At 41.2% G+C, this 20,908-nt stretch overlaps 1 long non-coding RNA gene and 1 pseudogene across 4 annotated transcripts in view; one reads left to right on the top strand and one right to left on the bottom strand.

Moving 5' to 3' along the window:
* The first annotated feature begins 988 nt into the window (after positions 1-988).
* Positions 989-20,908, top strand: part of LOC106010009 (uncharacterized) — a 30,081-nt gene continuing 10,161 nt past the window's right edge. Inside the window, exons 1-4 of one of the 4 annotated variants that reach the window (XR_015441700.1) lie at positions 989-1,185; positions 2,311-2,622; positions 17,536-17,613; positions 18,652-18,805. This is a non-coding gene — a long non-coding RNA (uncharacterized LOC106010009). The remainder of the gene's footprint in view (positions 1,186-2,310; positions 2,623-17,535; positions 17,614-18,651; positions 18,806-20,908) is intronic. The other 3 variants (XR_015441701.1, XR_001183973.3, XR_015441702.1) reach the window with 3 other exon arrangements.
* LOC101712989 (alpha-endosulfine pseudogene) lies at positions 19,881-20,228 on the bottom strand (annotated as a pseudogene).

The following is a 20,908-nucleotide window of genomic DNA, read 5'->3' on the forward strand; positions in this document are numbered from 1 at the left end:
TCCTTCACCCTCTTCAAAACACCCTTAAATAGACATATATATGTCATGAAGTTGAAAAAAAAGACTAAGAACAATGGGAGCTTTCTTTTATTATCCAGTAGTCTTGTGCATTTTAAATACTAATCATTATCAGGAGAAAAATGAAGCCAAAGTCTGGTAAGAAGATGTGCTGCAAGGTGGAATAATACTGTTGTCAAAACTCAGCCAACTGATGGAGTGAACTAGCTGGTTTCCCACCGTAGAAGAAAGAGGGCTTCAAAGTTGCAGCAAAAGTATTTGTTTAGAGTGGAGAGGATCAAGACTTTCTGGTATTTACAGCGAAACAACAACAACCCAGCCTATCTTGTAGGGAAGGAATGCATGGTTAAATTGGCTCCACTCCTCCTTAGCAACCTGAACTCTGAGGCCACATTTTTCCCTCTCTAAGAAGCAAGTGGGAACTTGAAAAGTATGTAGCATGTTGTGAAGAGGGAGCAGTGAACTTTGCCCAGTTTGCAGCCAGCCCTGAAATCTAAACCTTCAAAAGTTCCAGGGCTGGTGGTGCTTTCCCTCTCCTGCCTTCCTTTTTAATCCTGTGCATGTAGAGCCTTAGCAAACACCCTTGGCCTGGAAGCAGAGAAATCTCACTGCTAAGGAAAAAAACCCCCCAAAACCCAACTTGTTTTCTAAGTTTTTCTGACGTCCTTCAAAAGGAAATGCTAAACACAAAAATAAACATGAAACCTAACTTTGCGATTCTGATATTCAGTTAGTTTTATATACCTGCAGAATATGCAGAAAGACTTATTTTCCAAAGTTTTTGAGGTTCCCTCTGTAGGGATTATCGCGGATTGGCAAAATTTACTTCCCTCACCTTGCTGGGGAGGGAGGAGACTTCATTAAAAGCCTCCCATTTGAATCTTTTCACCAGGGCAAGTTACTTGGTAACTTGAGCTGCAGTCGTTCCTGAAATTCTTTCACATAATTGAAGATTAATTTGATTCCCCAGCTTGTTGAGGGTAGTTGACAGTGGGGGGCTGGGGTGGGTGGAAATAGATTATTCAAATCACAAAGAAGTAGGTGTGCCCTAAGTGACTGTTCCATTACGGCGAGGAAGAAATGTTTGCCTTCCTAAGCATTCATCCAACTCGCTGCTGCCGATTGTGTGGGGCCGGAGGAGAGTGCCTGCTCACGATCGGAAAGCAGGTGAGCCCCAGGGAAACTTAAATATTTTGTAAAGCGAGTTGTGTGCAGTCATGGCTACTCCAGAATCCATTAAGGCTGAAACAAGCCGACTCAAGGGCTCTGGCTTTCTCACATGTCTAATGTAAACAATATGAAAGTCAATAATGGGGGACATTCCAAGATAGTATTAACACGATTGATTTATTGATGGCTGCACAATGGGAGGTTATCTTTTGTTAATTGACTCAGTAAATAAGCTCTGGGCGTCACTGCATGGGGGGGAATCAACCCCGTGAAGGGAAGAGGCGAGGCACCCCGATTATAATTTGTTCAATTCCCAGCCTTGTTTTGGTAAATTCCAGACCACTTCCTCTGGAAACCTCAGAGTTGAGCAATGTTAATTCTGCCCAGAACTTGGCATTTTTCCTCCAGGAAGAGAAGATTCAAAGGTGGGGTATTCCTGTCAAATACTAGATTCCAGTTGATACTTTTTTGCTTCAGGAAGGTAGAACGCCTAGCAACTCTAGGGGGGTGTGCGTGCATGCGCGTGCACACCTCGGGAATACTTGTAACTTCTGGGGAGGGAAGTGACTGAACCAGGGGGAAAATGCGTTGTTCGCCGCTGACAGCTCTTTACACAGCCCTCTTCGTAACTGGGTAGCTCCTACTGGGAGTCCGTGGGAGAGAAAACGACGTTTTGAAGTTCTGGCCAATTCTCAGTATGTCAGCTGCAGTGGAACCTTCTAGATAGCCATGTAACTTAGGAGCTTGTCTAGATCGATTACTTTCTGGACTTTCCCACTTTCAACACAACATCTGAAGATTAAAATTCCTCAGCCAGAGATGGTGGCGCACGTTTGTAATCCCAGCACTCTGGGTGGCTGAGGCAGGAGGTTGGCAAGCTTGAGCCCATCTGGGGCAACTTAGCGACAGCCTGTCTTCACAATAAAACGCAATAATGACTACAAGAGCTAGGGAGGGAGCTCAGCCTCAGCGCGAAGGCCCTGCATTCAATCGCCCATGCTGGCCAAAATAAAATAAATCCGTAAAAATAAAGACAACCGCGTTGCTCATCCCTTTGCATCGTCTAGAACATTGGAGAGACTTGAGCTATGACTTGGCCTTTTCTCTTTCCTCCTCTTCCAGCTCCTCTCCGTGTCCTGTGCTGGTGACTTCAGAGAGTGCATTGTCGTGTATGGACACCACACCGACCACTCTGTAACCCTCACCCTTCGCCCAGGCCCCTCCCTGCCTGCTCTGGCTGTGCACAGCTACCCCAGATCCTCGCCCTGCTGTTTGTGGCCCCCACACTTTGATTTCCCCTCGTGTCTTCACTTTCCACACTTGTACATCCCGAAAGTTTCCAAGTCCTATGGATTCTGCTTCTGTTATTTCTAATTCAAAGGTTCTGGGCTGTGCCTTCCAACTGGATAAAGCTGACCCTGGAATTGGCACCTGGTGGGTGAGCAATCAGGGTCCGTTGAATGAAAAATGGCCTCCACCTTAATCAAGGTTTCAGCTCCAAAAATAATCCTACGTGTATCTCTGCCCACTACTGCATTATCCTCCATGACAGTCGGCTTGGATCACATTATTTTAATGTTCAGCACCTAGCTTTTTCCTGAATCCAATGTAAAGTACTCTTTTCTTTTTCTTTTGGCACCAGGGATCGAACTCAGGACCTTGCGCTTGTGAGGCAGACTCAGTGCCACTGAGCTAAATCCCTGATCCCCAAACTACTCTTTTTAAATACACCCCAACTTATTTTTCCTCAGTACTCCTTCACAAACTCCTAAATACCCTATGCTCAACACAAAACATACAGTTCCCAAAGGAAGATCTTCCAGCCTACACTTACCCAACTTTGTGATGGGAAGAAAGCCACAGGGTAGGCTGGGAAGCAGGCTCTGAAGTTTGAATTCAGTCTGTTCTGGGCTGGTGATAGGTGGTGATGCTTCTTCCCAGTCTGGACAGCAGCAGTGAGTCATTTCAGCAGGAGAAACGCAGAAACTGTAGGTGGCACCGTGCGGGCAGTGTGTTTTGGATATTGTCATTCAGAAAGTTAACTGAGATAGTCAATGCTTAATTATAAAATGGGCTTTGAGTTGGGTGGTGCTGCTTAACTGTATGTAAGGAAGGCAGGCCAGGCACAGCTGTGATGTCCAGTAGGTGAAGAATAGTAAATACATTTTTGATTTTTTCTATTTATGATGGGTTTTAGCCTCAGTAGAAATGCAGCAGCACCTGTATTATTTATTCATTTTGGTCTCTGCCTCATAGCTTAGTTTATCTTCATTTCTTCAACCGTAATGCTTACTCTTGTTTATTCAGCAGTATTGGGGATTGCACTTGGGGTCTTTGCACTGAGCTACACACCCCGTCTTTTCCCTTCTTTCCTGAGTCAAGGTGTCGCTAAACTGCAGATTTTCCTGGGTTGATCTCCTGATTGTGATTGTCCTGCCTCAGCCTCCTAGAGTGTATCCGGCTTCACTCATCTTTTAAAAGTGAATTTTTACTGGGCTTTTAAGGCACATTTCAAATGCTGCCCCGCCCATGGAGCTACAGTATTTGGGTTCTGTATGTCTTTTTCAGCTAAGCTGGATGTTCTTCCCTTTTCAGGGAATTTATGGGATTCCTACCAGCAGGTACCTGGTCGGGAGATGGGAGCTAAACTTCCTTTTTTTGTGCCTGGACCCTCAATGTCTTACACATAGTAGGCACATAGAGTACTTTCATTAAATTACATTCATGTTTGTTTTTTCCTCAGGGCTGCCGGGATGTTTCTTTCTCTTTTGAGTCCAGGTTGATGCTCCTCACTGTGGGGCGTGTGTCTGTGTGAGTAGCCCGCTTAGCTCCTTCAGTGAGGAGACATACGTTGTTTAGTCCTTATTTTAAACTACTTTTCAGAATGGGAGAACAACGCCTTCATTTTGGATCCATGTGATGCACTTTGAATTTGCTCAGCTTTAGTTTGTGCTGCCCCTCATTCTGTGTGGAAATTAGTTCCACCGAAGTGCCACTGAACTCAGAGCTGCCTGCAACTTGAGATGCAAACTCCAACACTGTGGGCCACTTTTGAGAAGCATGTGGTCATTCGGGAAACAAAGACACTCCTGTTTCCTCTTCTCAATAACAATTAAGACATCAGATTAATAGAATCTTTAAATTCTTGAATGATGCTTGCAGAACAGTTTGTGTTTGCTTTAACACAAAGGAATACTTTCTGAAACCTAAAGGTCACCCAAGAAATAAGAGAGAGACAATTTAGGAATGGTGCATGCTGGTAGAGTTTTGCAGAATGGCATGTGTTCTTTACAGTGTGTTTCTGGCTTTGGAGCCACTTGGCATGGGAGTACACTGTGATTTACTGCAGACAGGCATTCCTGGGCAAGGAGTCCCCTGCATGGAAGGGACATGCCATCAGGAGAAGGAGAGGACACTGGGGGTGGGATGGGGGAAGAAGACTTCTCAGTTCCCACTCTAGCATTTACTTAATGAGTGTAATGTTCTTGCTAATGGGATTTAACCACAATACCTGTCTCTAACCTTGTCACCGAAAAGGTAGTCTACATGCCCCTCTTTTCAATGCTGTCTGGGTGGAAACTGTGCCCAAGTCTGTTCTCCCAATTTTCTAAGTGGTAATCCTAGAATTATCTTGGCTCAGAAATAAATGAAGAACTCATGTACAGGAGTCAGATTTCCCTACAGGGGTTGTAACTGAAACAAGGATTAAGTACCAGTGTACAAAACCTTTCAAGCAATGGACAGCATGTCAATTGCGGAACACTCTATCGTAGAAGGGCCCTTAGCGCTTCTCTTTTATAAAGCCTGAGATCAGATTTTGGTGGAGAATTAAAAGCAGGGCAATTTAGCTCCTTTAAAGGGTTGCTGGTTTGGGAGGACCCAGCTATTTTTAGCTCTGTTGCTGTCTGTCCAGGAAGCTAAAACAGCTAGTCAATTAAATGGTAAACAGTGTGTGTGTGTGTGTGTGTGTGTGTGTGTGTGTGTGTGTGCAAGGTGTTGTGTAGGAGTAGGGCAGGGAGCTGGGGAGATAAAATAGGCCTCAGAAAAGAGTCTACCCAGGGCAAGAACTTTGCAAAGAGTTGCACAGTGTCATGCAGATAAAGCATCCACTGGCGGCCACCTGTTACACAGTGCACACGTTTATTTGATGTTGCGCAGCAGATGGAATGGAATGACACTAAGCCAGCTGATCACTCATGCTCAGGCATCCATTGAGTGATGGTCACAAACTCTCTGCCATTTACTGACTATCTGCTATACACCTAGCATGGCGCTTTACTTCCGGTGTGCCATTGGATGTTGACAGCTGCAGCCTGAGAAGCCGATACAGAGACATTTTTGCCCAAGATTACCTACCTGATAGGTGCCTGAACTGGATTAGAATCTAGTTTTCTTTCCAACTCTGCTCTAGTCACTTCTGTAGCCTGCCTCCCACACTGGTCCCAGCTGCACTGACACTATGTGATCTGAAATCGGTGTGTGAGGGCACTTTGGCCTTCCTGGAGAAAGGCATGGAGCACACACAGGCCCGATATGCACACACAGAAATGTGTATATACTGAACCTACATTTAAATCCACATTTTAAGTGTGCCAGTATCCTTAAAAAGAAATAATGAGGGACTCTCATTTACATTTTGCTTTCCAGTTTTCCTGGAACTGTAATTTGTACTCCTCTTTTTTAAAAAAAATCCCCTTTACCTTCTTTTATTTATTATGATCCCTGGAGAATGTGTCCTCTGCTCATGGCCTAGATAAGAGATCATGGGTATGGAGCAGAGGTCAGCAAGATAGACGTATGTTAGAAAAAAAAAAGAAAATAGCAGGGTGGAACCACATGGCTCTTAGTGGTCATTTTTTCCCCTCATGCTGTGTAGCAAACCTGAGGCATGCTCAATTTGGCATCTTTGAATTTAAACCATGGATAAACCAAATAGATCACAAACTATGATTCCAAATAGAAACTGTGGATTTATCCGAAGGTATATTATATGATCTCATCCAAACATAAAATTCATATTCTAAGAGTGGTGTGTAAAATTCCCCGAGATTTTAGTGCAAGATAATTTTCCCTTTTCATGTGCCTTTCCTCATATTGAGATAGGTGGAAATCTTTTAAGATTTTAATTAACCTTCGTCCTAATGAAAAACCAACTACCAATCTATAGATGGAAGGATATTTCCTTGGACAATGTAGCCGTTAGTGTAAGGTCTTGTTGAATCTCTTTCAACAAGTGTTTGGAAAAAATCAAATTTAGAAATAAACATTCATATCTAGAGGGCCTATCGGGGTTTCCCTCCAAGCAGACAAAGGAATACTTTCAGTCTTATTATATGTCTTTGGACAAGCTCAGCTCTCAGGGCCTGCTGAGCTCTAATATCTTACGAATCACTAACAGTCAAACTTCTTTCATTTTGAGGCCCATTCCTGGAGGGATAAAGATAATGTGGTCAAGGATGCAACAATCAGCTGTTGGACTCAGATGTGGCTGTAGATATAAAACAGAGTATCTCTTCCTTTCCAGATCAAAGGGAGAGAGTCCTTAGAATGCTCAAGTTCGAAGTAGACAAAGAGGAGAAGGAATATCTAGCATCAAAATAGTGGCAAATATAAAAATCTAGGCTTATTACTGAGACCTAGGAAACAATTCTCAAGGAATGTTCCTGCTGCCAGTTACCTGAGATTTTTTAATTACAGGCAATTCATGATTACCTGTGAAAGGAGGGATGGAGAGGAGAACTCAAACAATGAATGTTGCAAAATCATACAAATTGGCTTGGGAATATTCTGCATGATTTCTCCCTCTTAGAAATTTGCCTTCCTAATTGTATTTTGCTTAATCCAATATTAAAAATTAGTTGGTTTCCCCTGAGAAGCTCTGGAGTTAAACTGCAGAGGGAATTAGTTTCAGGAGCATGCCACTTGGAACGTGGTGGATGAAACGTATTCGGGCCTTAATGGACCAAAAGCTCCCACAGATATTTTAATCTTAAAGGAAAGTGTCATCTTGAGCACCTTACTAGTCTTCTCATGTTGCCTAAAAGGCTGTAAACAAGTATTTGTGATCGTTATGTAGGTGAGATTATTTCTACCTAGATTTGTGCATTTTTACCTGGAGAATGTTCCATTCTCGTCTCTCCCCTCCTTGGTAGCTGTAGTAAATAATAAACCATCTATCAGACTTAAGCATAGGGCCTTAATGGGGCCAGAAATTTTGTTGAATAAATGAGAACATTACTTAAGGCAGGTCTGGGTCTCATTGTGTGACACCCAAGCAATCCATGAGGTGATGTTTGTGATTTAGGAATCCGAACCCTTAGGCTATAGAGTTGTTTTCTTTGGGGTTCCAGACTAAGTTCCCTTTGCTTCCTTCCCAACTTCCTTAATTCTTTCCTTTCTCCCTCCCTGCCCCATTTTTTATATTTGCCTTGTACCATATTGAAATTATTTCATATTGTAATGTTCCGTCAGTATATACAAATTCAAAAGTAGACGTACATCCCTTCAGCTTATAGTGCATCTACAACTGAAAATCCAAAACAAATTTGCACACTGAATTCCAACAAAATGACAAATGCCGCACTCAGATGAACAATACTGATTTGACGTGATGAACGACAGTGAGCTAACATTAAGTGCTCACTTGTGGCAGTGGTGGTGGACTGACTGGTAGGCTGGTGATGCTTTAATTTTATCATACCTTTCTGTGTTTGTGATGTAGAAGACAGTTCTAACATCTTACTTAAATCCCCTAGAAAGCTTTGGTCCACATAAGTGTGCTGATAGATCATGTAGCCTCACGAATCCATAATCCATTTTTAGGTTCACAATCAGGTATTGTGGGTCCTGGTGAGTATGTAGTTTTGGGGAGTATTTTAAATAAAAAGTTAAAAGGTAATGAAAGCAGAATAAGTGGGGTTCCTCTCAGGCCCTTGGAAAGAATCTGTACAGAGCAGTGCTGAACATCAGGCATTCTTAGCTTCAAATCCATCTTCCAAATCCATCTCGTTCATGGGTCAAGCACTTCTCTACTTTCCTTTTATTACCAATAAAAATGTCCAACCGGGTAACAATGAGGAGTTGTATTTTGTTTTCATTTTAAGGATATAGTTTTGCATTATACATTGGTACTTTTTAAAGGTAATTCTTAAAATAAAAACAGAAAATTAGATATGGTTATTTGTAGCACAGATGGTTGCACAATCTTTTTATGTAAACTATTTCTCCTATGATGGATTCCTACAAGGAAACCCTGGGAGAAAGTTTTGGGGCTTGCCTTTTTTTTTCAGCATTCGTTTAATTTACAGAGGTCATGGAAATAGAGAGGTCAGCATTTCTCAAGAACAGCTTTTCCCAACCTGCCTGGCTTCTCGGAGCTTGATCTGGGGGCTCACACAGCCCTTGTCATTGTCTGGCACCTCGCCTGGTAACATGGTTGTGAGCCCTGTCAGAAGACAGGGCCAAAGTGTGCCTCAGGTCAGCATTTCTCTGGGGACCGAGGGGGCAGGCAGAACCCAGAGGTCAGATCTGCCTTGGGGATAACATTGCAGAGTCCAGTGGTTGCAATCAGGTGTGTTATAAGTCAAAGCCACATGGCAAACAGCAGGCACAGGGAATGCTCAAAGGTCAGATGGGCAACACAAGCCAGGGTCAGGAAGAACTTGGAGCTACAATACCAGTTGGCAAGCAAAGCAGTCATAAAAACCATGATCAGGCACATTATGCCTGTTGGACCTAAATTCTTTCTGCCTACGAGACTGCTGTGCTCAGAGACATTGGCTCTGGTACCATGTGAGAGCACCTGGTAGACTGGAGAATAAACTATTATACTCAAGATCTAACCTGCCCTCTCAGGTTCTCTTCTCTCTAAGACAGGACAGTGATGTCTCCACTGAAGTGACCTCCATCGTACAGGTATCCAGGATACATGCTCTGGGTGGAGCTTAGTTCTAAGAGAATGTTTATCTTGGAACCTTCTAAGGCTTTTCATCAAATAGTCCTAGCTTTCTTACTCCTTGCTTTATGGGGTTGTTGTGAATGGGTTTTGTAAATAATAAAGGACTACCACATACCAGATGACTACAATCCTTTCTTTCCAGTGGGGATTCTGATGTTTATATTACCTGAAAGTTGTTTTCAAGTGAGGTTCTCAGCTAATAAATATTTTTTTGGGTTTTCTTTCTATTTTTTTTTTCCTTGATTGAGCCTCATCTTTTTGGTGACCAATAATTTATTGGAAATTTTATCTGAGAAAAATGTTTGCAGAGATGGAGAGTTTCCCAGATTCAAAAGAGATTTTTCTTCTAAAACTCAGAGCTGGTAGAGCTACAAGACCAGCCTCTTTGTCTAATCAATCAGGTTTTTAACACAATACACCCAGCTGATGCTTGGGTAGAATACAAATTCCCAGTCATGTGAGCTCTTATCAGTTATAATACTGACAAAGAATTAGCCAGTCTCTTTTGGTAAAATGATAGTTGCGGGCGCCTTAATTTTTCTAGAAATATTTGGGGGATTTGAAAGCTTAAGAAGTAAACAGGTTGTTTTGCTCAGGAAACCTTCTCTGAAAGACTGAGCAGGGTTCATCTGATGACATTAGCTTTGCAAGTAATTTCCATGATGTCAAGGGCACACTGGAGATTAAAGAGGGATTAAGACCTCCTTGCACAGTTATGGCATTGCAGTAAATGGACTGGACTTGGCAGGCTGCAGCTCCGGTCGGCAACTTTCCAACACCTAATCATACACAATATAGGTTTGTGGTGTTACCTGGGCTATTTTCACAGAGGCCAAGAAATGTTTAACAGATAAGGTGGGAGGAGAAAGAGGCTGGGAAGGAGGGTGGACCTGAGAAGAGCAGTTTAAGACACACCTGCCACCATCAAGAGCTGCCGAAGAAGATCAAGACATTAAGGAAAAACAATTTTTTTCATAATGTTTCAAAACATGAGTTTCCATCCTTTTTCCACTCCCAAATTCTCCAGATATGCCTCTCTCTTAAAAGCTTTTTATCCTTCATGTTATTATCAATTTCTTCAGCAAAAGGAGGCAGGTTTGTCCAGGAACTTCATGGAATAAAAATGAGTTTATGTTTTAAAACGGAAACAGCTGGATGGCCAAAGCCAGGCAGGGAGGCAGCTCTGGTTTCATCAGCAAAGGGAAACTCAAGGGCCTGGAGAGAACAACTGGGCTGGCAGCCATGGCGGGGAGAAGAAAAGGAAACACACGATCATAAAGAACTAATCATGATGAAAAATGAAAAGCGAGAAAGAGCCAAGAACAACAAGCAATAAATAGATTTGGAAAGGGGAAAAGACCAAAGGAATGCAAAACCATACTCAGGAAAGGGGCAGCAAGATCATGTGCGTTTCATTGAAAAATGTTTAATAATTCTTAAAATCATTAAAGAGTCCTACAGAAATGTTTGGAGATAACTTGTCAGACCTGAGATTTAATTCTTTGTGTTATTTCAAAGCTGATTTCAGTGCATGAAAAGAAACAAAGTAAGAAAGGAAGAAAGGAAGAAAAGGAAAGGAAGAAAGAAGGAAAGAAAGAGAATCAAATGGACCTAGAGGGAGGAATCTAATGTATAATGTGCCAGAATGCTTGGATTTTTTTCTTTCTGCTTTTATTTTTTTTAACTTTTAATTTCAGCCCGATGGTAGGGAAAGTAAGCAATTAGTTTGACTCTGTAGGTTCAAAGACTACATCCAGGGCTGGGGATTTAGCTCAGTGGTTTTGCCTCCTGCTGCGCAAGTGCAAAGACCCGAGTTCGATCTCCGGTACCAAAAAAAAAAGGACTACATCCAAAGTGATAAATCCTGAGTTTCTAAGAGTAATTCATACATTCCTAGCTTTAATTAGAAATAGCATGTACATTTTTCTCTATGCAGTAATTGTCTGACATTCATGTGTTTGTCTCAAGGGACTGACAGTTCTGACTCACAGGTAGATCTCTAAATATTTTCAGATGAAATTAACATGGATTTAAGGAGGACTTAAGAAGAAAACCAGATCCTAGTTTGTTGTCCCTCTTGAAGTGTGTTCGACATGATAAAATATACAAACATGGCCAATTGTCCAGGCTATCCTCGAGATGGGATTTTTAATAAAAACTATTTGAAGTTTTACAGCAGTTATAGATAAAATCTTACCACAGAAATGGTGCTGTCTTTTTATAGGGGGGATACTAATTATTAGCTTTTTTAAAAAAATTAGTTTTTAATAGCAGCATTCGTTTAAAGAGAGAAAAAAATGCTTATGTTACCTTCTGGAATGTACATTCATCTTGTTAATGACACTGTAGTTCATGGTTGGCAAAACAGGACTTCTGAATCAACCTGTCTTTTTCTTTCCGTTTGGTAGTTACACTTGAGAAAGAAAGCCAGCCCACTAAAGATACATGAAAAGTGCATGAAGACAGGATAAAGGATTTCCTATGATTTTATGTTGTTCTTAATTAGGAAGCATATTGGCAACAAATGCTAACATGTGTTAAGATGTTTAGTTGTAGCCAAATAAATGTTTTCTATTACAACTCTGAATTCCATGCCTACTAGGAAACCATGCTGTTCTGTGCATGGCTTACAAAATCCCTTTACAAATCATCTCAAGGGCCAATTTTCTGTTGGCTCACAGAGCAAAACTACTTTCGCCACATGTTCTCCTGAAGGGTCATGGGCAACTCCAAGCGGAAGTCAAAGACAAGAGGAACATGATCTCCGATGTTGGAACTGCACTGCTTTGTGGTAATGAATGGTCCTTCATGAGCATACTCAATGTGAGCCCAGTCTCAGAAGGGGGTGTCCAGAAGCTAGGGAGCAGCACCCTCTCATCTGTGTTTGTTTTTATCTCAGTGGAGGAGAAGCCAAGTGAAGAAGAATTTCCTATAACTTCTGCTAGCAGTGTATCACAAAATGCTTCATCTCCGATGAACAAGAGTAGGCACCAAGCTGAGTAACAAGGCTAGAGAGGATCCTTATCTTGATCATTGCATATTTTTAAAGAGCAAACATTTATTTTCTACTTCTAATGTCAGAAGTTGATTGAAAAAGAACAAAAAGTGAATGGTGGTGAAGTTGTTTCCTAAAATTTAATATTAGGGCACCTTCTCTATTCAGGATCTTATGTTGCAAGCTAACTGTACAACTGTCATGCTTTTGGGGGGTAACTGGTGCATGGATTATTCTATCTGTGTCTTAGAAACTTTAAGAGAAAAGATTTCCATCATGGTATTTTCTACTGCATTGCACAGAAATTTTACATACCCTCATTCATTTACACAGCTGAAATGACACAGGAGATAGCCAGCATCTGTCCATTGGTTGGAAAGCACTCTAGTTTTTGGATATCAATAAGTCAATGGAATCCATGACTTACAGCAATCTTGCGGTATTCATTCAATATGCTATGACCATGTTACCTAAAAGCTTCATCTCTGCTCCCTGCAATATTCTTCCTCCAATTTTTGGCTGGTGTGTTCTCTCCCTTCTTCATGCCTTTTTTCAATTGTCCCAATTCCTGAAGCTTCTCCTCATGTCTCAAGTATTCTCTTTCCCTGTGTGCAATTATTTTGTTTTCTTCATTAATTTAGTTCCTCTCTCCTCTTCTAGGCTATACATTTCATGAGGAAAGAAAGGCATTTTGGTGTCATTCTGGTGCCTAAGAACCTAAGTAGGAGATGTGTAATAAATAATTTGTTCACTGAATTAACAGGCCCATAATATTTTTGTTATTCCTCTCACATCCATGGGCAACATGTTCAAAACCTTGAAAATTATTAAATCATTTCTCTGCATTGCTATGTAAAACTTCTAATATTCCTAATAAGACTGGCCATGCTTATGAAATCTTTTTTCCTTGGCCCACTGAGTATATGGACCACGAAATATTTAACAAAAAAGTGAGACTGGACAAAGAAGCACTAGGTTAGTGAAAGATGATTTTTTTTTTTAGTGCTTTTAGGTGGTGACCTCTTAACAATGTATCAGATCTTTTGTAAACCGTGAAATGAAATGACTGGCTATCGGAACTAAATTTGAAGAGAAAAACTGTCATCTTCAAAGCAGTAAAATCTCTATATAACCATGTAAACTAATTACTAGGTTAAGTAAAATCACTGAAATATATCAGGCCTTTCTCATGTCTGCAGGGCAGACATAATACAGTAAATTTCTAATAGTCAGCCTGGGAAGGCGCTGTAATGGTTAGAGGATGTCATGGTAATAGTCTCAGTTTTGGTTGGGAGACTTACAAAGAGAATATTGGTTGTACATAAACTGTAGAATCTACTTGAATATTTCTTTTTCATTTCTCCCTATCAAAGAGTGGAAGATATTTTGTGTATAATGTTTTTTTTTAATTTTAGATTATTTGGTATATTGTATTTTTTCATGTGGGTAACAAAAATACGTGAGCAAGAGCAAAACCTACCAGAAGCCTCAAAAACATAGGTACCATGGAAGACCTCATGATTCTTTCAATTATTAAAAAGCACTATTTTAAGAAGACATGTTAGTAATCCACAGTAAGTCAGAAGTATTGGATCAACACATTGGAACATTGAGTATTTATTTAGTTTTTGGTGCTGGGGCTGGAACCTAGGGTCTCACATGTGGCAGGTAAATATTCTACAACTGAGCTGTACCCCTAGTTCTGAATGTTTGTTTTATTAGGTCATTTTATATACATATATATTTAAATTTGGGACATTGTTTTCTAAAGTCTCAAACTACTCTTATACTCAACCCCGAAGACAACCCAGCTCACCACTCTGGATTACGACTAACTGTTTGCGTATATGTTTTTCCCAAGAAATTATGCACCTTGAAGAAAAAGACTTCATTTTTTTTTGCTTCACAATATTTCCCATGACCCAGTGCATGGAATGGATAAATTACCCTTAGCAGAGGCTCATCAGCGATTCCTGACTTCCCTGCTAACTTTTCCTAGAGATGTGAATTAAAGATAGAAATTTGTTCAGACCATTGATGGTCCTCAGAAATACAATCTTAAAAAGTTGATATCTATCCGGTCTCAATTCATGGAGAGCGGTGGGAACCAGACCTCTGAAAAGTGGTTGAGTATTGGGCTACAAGCTTAGGGGATAGTCCATGAGGAATAAAACCAAAAACATACATTAACATTTATTTGCCCAAACGGCTGGTGCCTTAAAAGCTGGTGCCCTCCCCCATTCCAATTAACATGGAGGGAAATATTCCAGCTGCTGGGATCTTTCCTCTGCATGCGAACCTGCCGTTGTTGCCTGGGTAGCCTGTGTGTCTCTTTGGAATTGATAATGAGGTTCAAGAGAGAGAGGTATGGCCTGTACTAAGCATGTCACCCCTATTTAGCACCTTTGCCAGGATGGCAGCCACTATTGTTTTATTATGTCCCTGATCAGCTGGCACTATTCATAAAGTAATCACTGCCATTAACACATCACGCCTCAAGCCATCTGCTGCAGCATCACGTACACCAAGCTGTTGGTTGCAAGCAAAGCAGGTGTCATCTAAGGATAGTGGCACGGTAAAGGTGGGAAGTCATCATAGTGAAAGAAGATATGTTCTATCAAATAATTCCATATTTTGATACATTATAGTATAATAGGCCATGGTTATTTTGCCCAACTTGCAGATGGCTTAAATAAGATAATTCAAGTTTGAAATATTTTATTTTCAACACCGGTCAGTTATGGAGCCAAAAATGTCCTTGAATACCTTGATGATAGCATCTTGATCACAAGTGGACTATTGCATTAATTTGCAGTAAAGTTTAGAGCATTCTTACAGAAGCCTTCCTCTGATCAATCAACTCTTCAAGTGACAAACATTTACTGAGCATGTAGTAAGTGACACTGATACCTGTCTTGCTCAAATTGTAAAAGTACTAGTTTAAAACATGATCTGGTAATGTATATGGTAGAGACTCCATGTGTACTGAATTCCCACCCTTTGTTCTGTCCCTAACACTTCTCTTGATTTTTGAATAATTTTAAGTTTTTATTACTTTCCATATTGATGGCATTTTTATGTCCAAAACAAGTTTACATTGGAAAAATATAATGATTAAATGCAATCTATAAAAATGGATAAAGTATAGGATGATCAGTTATTGCCACCCTCTTCATTATGAAGGGGATTTGTGATTATACAATCATGAGTGGAGTTAAAAATTTAATTGAAAGTGTTAAGTGAGGTTAGGGAGTGAAATAAGTGATCATACTTGGTCCAAATAGTCTTTTCCACCTGCGTGTAAAGTGGAACTGCATTCCTTGTTTCTTTAACTATAGAAAATTTATCTATTTGCTCTGTACTCCCCCCATAAAAAAGAAATAATAAAACATTAATGAGAGTAGCTAACTCTGCCCTCTATTTCAATCCCCAAGCTTTGCTCTTATCTTGGAAGTGAGAAGTGTTGGATGAGGGGTTGGATCTGCCAGCCCCTCTGTTACTTTTAGCAGCATCCTGCTCTTCACTTGCTAAGGATATATGTGTCTGGCTATGCAGGCTGTGGTCCTAGGGTCCATGTAACACAGCACTGTTCACCAGGACACACCTGTCCACATATCCTCTAGGCTACTGGGTGGTCTAAGGGATTTTTAAGGCTAAATTTGACTTTACATTTAGAACTTCACCTCTATGGGTGTATGTTAATCACCCATGGAATTGGTGAAGGCTACCGGATTCCAAAATCTATTGAAAGCAAAGATAGCCATTTTCTATATCAAGATTTCTCAACTACTTTTGAACTCAACTTCCTTTTGAAAGACAAAAGAAACGTCAAGCTCTCTTCTCATCCCTGAAGATTTGTGGATCCATCTGTTGTCACCAAAAAGACACTCTCAAGATCTACTTTTGTAGGTGGAGTTAAGAAAAACGTTTTAAAACTTCTCTTCTTGCCTTTACACCCTGAGAATTTGGAGTGTAGATTTCAGATGGGAAGTAGACTACTTTTCACTATCAAATACTCAATTGAAGGCAAGATTTAGTTATTTTGACTTGAAGATTGAAATTTTGGAGTCTGGAATGGCTACCTTTGAAAATATAAGTGAAGATAAAAAGACACAAATGAAGAATCAAAGAACAAGCTAATGATTATTGTCCTTTTCTAAGGGGACTACATATGCTCAATAAATCTGTGATTACTGACTACCTACTGACTTACAGGGACAGGCATGCTGATGGTTTTGGATACTGTAATTTTAAGTTGACTTTGCCACGTGTGATTTAATACTTTGAATACAAAGCCCCCAAATTGTTTGCTATTTTGTTTGGATCAAAATGTGTAGCTCAAATGACTTTGTAAGACTGGCTTCTCAAACTATCACCTGCCCTTACATCAGGCTCAGAAAGAACACAAAGACAAAAGACTCTTAGGTCCACTTCTGATGCATTACCAGCTCTTGCAAATGCTCAACCAAGAAAATACATAATGGTTCCTCTTTCGTCACTTTTGTTAAAATATTTTTGTTGAAAGTTGGTAAAAGCTGTAGATGAGCAAGCCTGGTCATAGGTTTGAACCTGGCACAAACGACGAGGGCACCTGGGAGATATTCTCCCGCTGAACATGTCCACAGTACAGTTTTTGCCTCAGGAGCATGTTCACTGTGGCTCTGCAGGACCCAGTTGTGTGATAGTGGGAGGCTGATCGACTTAAAGCACATTGGTAGCTTGTGAACACTTAAGACTGGAAACCTTCTTTGATAAATGCACATCTGTCTTCTTTTTTGAAGTCCTTAGGAAAAATGTTGCCGGACATTTTGCTGCCCGGAGGAGTCTAGACTTCCTTAAGCATAAACCTTAATCCTTCCTGGCTTCCTGCTACAATTCTTCTGTTTCCTCCCCCATCTTTTTCTGGGCAAAGCCAATTCTTTTTCTCTACTCTTACCTGAGGGTCTCTGTTCACTTTTGAAGCCACAGACAATGCAAGAAACATTTATTCGAATACCTAGGCCCCAAATGTTTCTGGAAAAATAAAAGATGTGTGACCAAGGACATTACTTACCCTTTCAATCTGTGAAATGGAGACAATCCAGAGATATCCCCTAAGGGGCCTATGGGTAATCATATAATGTTTATAACTCTATAAAACAATGGGATACTTATCCTTGCAATTTGTAAATATAAATTTATAAAGACTGTAACAGTTTAACTTATTATAGTACTTATCAACATTATTATGTGAGTACCATGCACTAGCCCATTGTGTCACTGAAACCCCCTTACTGATGTTGTTAAACACTCAGGCTTCCAGAACATGCTAAGTGTTCAATAAATATAATCAGTTACTATTTAGAGTAAGATAAAAAGGTAATAAAATAAAGCTGTAATTCTTGTATGTACACAGCATGGAGGAGAAAGACTACACAGCATGGCTAAAGACTTGGAGATCTGACTTGAATATTTTAAAGGACGTATCTTAAAGGTAGGTGGCATTGCAAACAGGTACACAAAAGGGAAAGGGGTGAAGGGATTCATGGAGAGAAAGAGGGAAGGGAAGGGGATGAAAAGGGACTTAAGATGTGTTATATACAACATGACCTATCTATGTACAATATGGCTGGGACAGTTGAGGAAACTACACAATGATGTTCGGCATTTTCCTCTACCCCCATGGACTTTAGATAAAGGATGACAGCATGAGGGAATGGAGCAAGAAACACAAAAGTTATTTAAACTTACAAGGGACAATCAGGGAGTTTGTGGGAGGGAGTCCTGGGATCCTCCTCTCTTTGTTCCTTTCCCACCAACGTTTTCCCATCCAGTCTGAATGACACCCGGAAAGCTGAAGTCTGGAGATGTACACAGACTTTGGCACCCCATACGCAGCCTCGAGTCGGTAAATCATTCTCAGGGGCAAGTGGGTGGCTGGTGGTCAAAATTTGTGAGGTGAAAGGGCAAGAGGATGACAGAATCTTGCCCTCTTTAACAGTTAGACCTCACCCTGGCCCTCTTTGACACAACTAGCAGGAAGGATTCTGTAAGATTCAGGCCAAACCAGCAATAAGTACATTGAAGGTGCCAGTCAGGACAACCCTTTCTTTCACCTGTTTGGGAAGCAGCACTGCGACCTGACCTTAGCCCACGAGAGCGAGGTTACTGAGCTCTAGGAAGGCAGCTTTCTCATTCTTCTGCCTCAACCATTTTCCCGCTTCCTCCAAGGTGGATCCTCTCCTGAGAACCTGCTGCCCCACCCGGCAGTAGCACGAAGCCCTCCAGGGGTCGGGAGCTCAGTTTATCCCTTCTCTTTCTCTCTCCCTAACAACACTCCTGCATCTGATTACATTGGAGGCACGGCTCACCACTTGGACATGACCACGCATGTTTCCCCAGGCACATCAGCTCTGCTGCCTGAGCAGCTTTTTGGCAGCCAAGGGCCAGATGGAGGCCAGGAAAGTGGGTGAGGTCAGAGACAAGCTTCCATGACTAAATCTTTTTTTTTTTTCTTTTTTTTTCGTGCTAGGGATCAAGCCCAAAGATGATCTACCACAGAGCTACATCTCTCGCCCTTTTTCTTTTTCTTTTTTTATTTTGGGACAGGGTCTCACTAAATTGGCCAGATGGGACTTGAACTCATGATCATCCTGTCTCAGTCTACCTCACTGCTGGGATTACAGGTACATGCCACTGCACCTGGCTCTATGGTTAGCTTCTTAATAATTTTTTCTTAACCTCATGACTGTGATACCTATGCTCTTCTGCTGCCTGAATTTATAGCCCTCTAACCCCAAACGTCCTCCTTCCCCATGGAGACCCCCAGTGGTCCCCTCTGGAGTATGTCTCAGTGCTGCAGAGCAGAAGCTCAGCCATGAGCTTTCTGCACTTTTAGTTTTACAGAGGTTTTCTGCTGACAAGTACAGGATTTTAGAGACAGAATCACTCTTGTGCATTCTTAACTTCATTTTAGAGACAGAAATCCAGAGAGGCTAAAAGACTTGCCCAAGTTTATTCACAGGTATTTCCAAGACTGAGTGGAACCAGACACCAGATATCTCGACTGACTCCTAAGCCAATGCTCTTTTCTGCTATCCCACCAAACGTTCGAAAGCAACATACTGGAAGAGAGAGAAGGCATCCATTTTCATGAACAATGTTCACTAAGCTATACATCATTTGAGAGCCAGGGCAAATGGCAAGATACACTAAATAAAGAGGGTGAAGTGGGCACTACAGTTTTAGGCAAGCAGATCAGTTTTCCTTTTTGAGGATTCTTTCAACCTGCCATCATGGAAACACGAAGCAATAGAAGCCTAAGGGACAAAACATTTAGAAGCACAGAAAGCATGTCTCATTCAACGTGCCTTTCCCAATTATGTTATGTTAGTGTTGGGATGTTAAAATTGCCATCTATTCCCAAGGCTCAGCTTAACCAGTTTTGGAGCATATTCTTCCAAAAGGAGAAAGCATATCTCCCCAGTTTCTCACCAAAGAAAATGAATTTGCAGGATTATCCAATCTTAGTCTTTCCTATTTCCAGCCTCCTACCTGGGCTACAGTGAGGGTGTGGAGGTCTCAATTTAACCAAATCAATGAATTCAGAGCCCACTTCCACCCACCTTACCTCCTCAGCACCCCCCAGCAGAATCAGTCTTTCCTGGCTGGCAAGCTGAGGAGAACTGACTAGGGCCCATGTCATCCCTCCCTGTGACACAGGAAAGTCCACTGGGTGAGGAAAGGGAGCAGAGGCCCAGGTTACCCTGCAAGCTTGCTGGTGATGAGTGAGAACTTTATCTGGGGTACATCCTGTGAGGTGGGGGAGTGGTTACCAGTCACCAGATTCTTGTCTGGTCCTGACTTGGCTGCTTATTGTTCATCTTGGCTTTGACCATCTTGTGGTCTCCTGAGTTAAAGTACTTTTGCCCTTTCTGGAGTCTTGCATGAGGAAGTGGACCCTCCAGGCATTTGTCCTAGGCTTGGACATTTGGCCTTTAGCTTTGCCTCCTCAGCTCTCTCAGGAAGAATATCTTCTTTCTTCTGTGTGTCCTGCTTCTCCTCGCCAGTCTCCTCCGCAGGTTTCTAGTTTTCTTGCTTCTGCAACATGTTGGGACTGGGACTGTGGAGTGTAGGGGGAAGAAGGAATGTAGGGAGAAAGGGAAGACAGAACCGGACTGCTGCTGCTTCAGTTCCTGTCATTATGATTTCTCAGTCAAAATGGCAGCCAGTAAACATTTAGCACTACACACATGTGCTAATCAACAACAACAACAACAACAACAACAACAACAACAACACAACAGCAAATAGTAGGTGGCATTTGAATTGGCCATAGAAAGAAAATTTTTTAGTGAATGTCATGCAAAGTTTTGAAACATGAAAGAGAGCCAGTGACTTTCTTCTTGCATCCCACACATAGTAATGGTTTTCTATTCACCCTTTATCCTGTTCTATGGATTCTTCAAACTATCTGCCCATTTATATGCTTACAAAAGACTATGATCTATCCTTTAGGTTCTGTTTATAGAGAAACACAGATTAACAAAGATCCTAAATGAAAGCTTTATTTATTAATGAGTACTGTTGATAATGTTATGCTTCTGATACGATGATTTCAAAGTTCTGCTCATCCAAAATCATCTTCTCTGGTTTCCCTTAAAAAAGTCCTATTGTTTAATTTGTCTCTCTCTCTCTTTTCTGCTCCTTGCTTCCTTCCTTCCTTCCTTCCTTTAGCATGGGAAATGAGAGAATGGGCAAGAATGGGAGAGGAAGCTTAGAGTTAGAAA

Source organism: Heterocephalus glaber, unplaced genomic scaffold (genome assembly GCF_053883595.1).
Source record: "Heterocephalus glaber isolate CG9 unplaced genomic scaffold, H.glaber_assembly_v1.0 deba00001531, whole genome shotgun sequence".
Lineage (NCBI taxonomy): Eukaryota > Metazoa > Chordata > Mammalia > Rodentia > Bathyergidae > Heterocephalus > Heterocephalus glaber.